Below are 1,901 nucleotides of genomic sequence, written 5' to 3' on the forward strand. Positions count from 1 at the left end.
AGGACAGGGAGTGCCCCCTTCCCCCCCCCTGCCGGTACAGGGACGGGTGGGGGGACAGGGACGGGCAGGGGGTTCAGGGATGGGTAAGAGTATTGGGACGGGTGGGGGTACAGGGATGGGTGGGGGTACAGGAACGGGTGGGGGTACAGGGATGGGTAGGGGGTACACAGATGGGCAGGGGGGACACGGGTGGGCAGGGGGTACAAGGACGGGTAGGGACCGTACAGGGATAGGTACGGGGGTACAGAGACGTGTAAGGGTGGTACAGGGACAGGTAGGGGTGGCACAGGAATGGATAGGGGGTACAGGGATGAGTAGGGGTTACAGGGCCAGTACAGGGACGGGTAGGGATGGGTAGGGACGGGTAGGGGGTACAGGGCTGGTACAGGGACGGGTAGGGACGGGTAGAGACAGTACAGGGATGGTACAGGGGTGGGTAGGGATGGGTAGGGCTGGTACAGGGGCGGGTAGGGATGAGTAGGGACGGTACAGGAACGGGTGGTACAGGGCTGTTACAGGGACCGTAGGGCCGTAACTGCAACAGGAAGTGCTTTCAGTCATGTCTTCTTTTTTTATCATTTGATTCACAGTTCATAAGATTTCTTTTCAACAATGGCTGTGTTCATAATTGACTCACAGTATTCTCAATGTTGGACTCCTTTGCTCCAAGCTCTTCGTCATGCCATGGGAAGGGACTTTGTCCTGAAAACACCATGTCGGCGTCTCACAGCGCGTGGCCACTAACTCGCATCCCTCCTCTGGCCCTGGGTCCCCGGGTCCTCTCTTCGTCTGCTGCCCCTGGTGAGCGTAAGGGCTTTGTCGCGTCCGGGCCTCCAAATACATTGTACCCGCACCCACCTCTCCCCCATACGGGAGGGCAGGGCCCTGAGCCCCGTCCTGCGTCCTGGTCCTGCCGTCCTGCCTGCCGTGGGAGGCTTGCTGCTCACTGGAGTCCTAGAGCCACCCCTGGGCAGGGGCACTGTCCTATCCCAGCCAAAGGCGAATGCGGCAGACCAGGACACAGACTCCAGTCCCCCTGCCCCCCAGGCCTACAGGCCACATGCTGCCCCCCCACTCGGACCTCCCCTCCCTGCAGCCTCTGCTCCCCCTCTGCCAGCCGTGGGTCCAGACAGCAGTGCAGACTGGCTTGCCGCCTGCTCCCTCATACCGAGCTCACCCAGAGACCCAGGCTCTGAGCTCATTCTTATCCTCTGTGCCGAGGGCGTCCCTGCAGCCCCAGGGGAGAGCAGAGACTGCCATGGGGAAGCAGGGTGAGTGACGGGGCTCGGGACAGCCTGCCCTCTCTGTCCAGAATGCTGCACGCCCAGGACGCTCCCCGCTGCAGAGCACGTGGTCAGCCCAGCAGCGGGGTACTCGGGCTGCCACTCACACTTCACGGGCTGAGCAAATGTCGGGCCTCGCTTTCTCTCTCTCAAAACAAAAGGGTCTTCTGCCTCATCATTTATCTGTACTTAACCTTATCTCTGCTTTTATTCTAAACTTCTTGTTTTATTTTTCTTTAATTTGCTAGATGCTATGTGAGTTGCTGGAGAGAGACAGAGAGAGGGAAAGTGAGAAAGCATACCTCACCCTCCATCTCTCCCTTCCAGCGGGTTCTGAGCACACTCAGGCGCCCAGCGTGCTCTTCAAGCCTCCGAGTCCAGGGCTCAGACTGCGCGGCTGGCCACGTGCGATCCAGCCGCCTTCCCCACGCCACTGGCTGGCCCACTTCTCATCTTTAAAACACATTCAAGATACGGAAAGGTATTAGAGAGGGAGACCCCCTAGACTCTTACTCTTAGAGGACCCATAGAGGTCTCTGGAGGAATTTTTGCCAATGCAACTTAAAGAATGTTCCAGAAGTAGGACTAATAACCAGCCCTGGGAATAAATACCCAACT

The sequence above is a fragment of the Tupaia chinensis genome, unplaced genomic scaffold (assembly GCF_000334495.1).
Source record: "Tupaia chinensis unplaced genomic scaffold, TupChi_1.0 Scaffold143624_1, whole genome shotgun sequence".
Classification (NCBI taxonomy): Eukaryota; Metazoa; Chordata; class Mammalia; order Scandentia; family Tupaiidae; genus Tupaia; species Tupaia belangeri.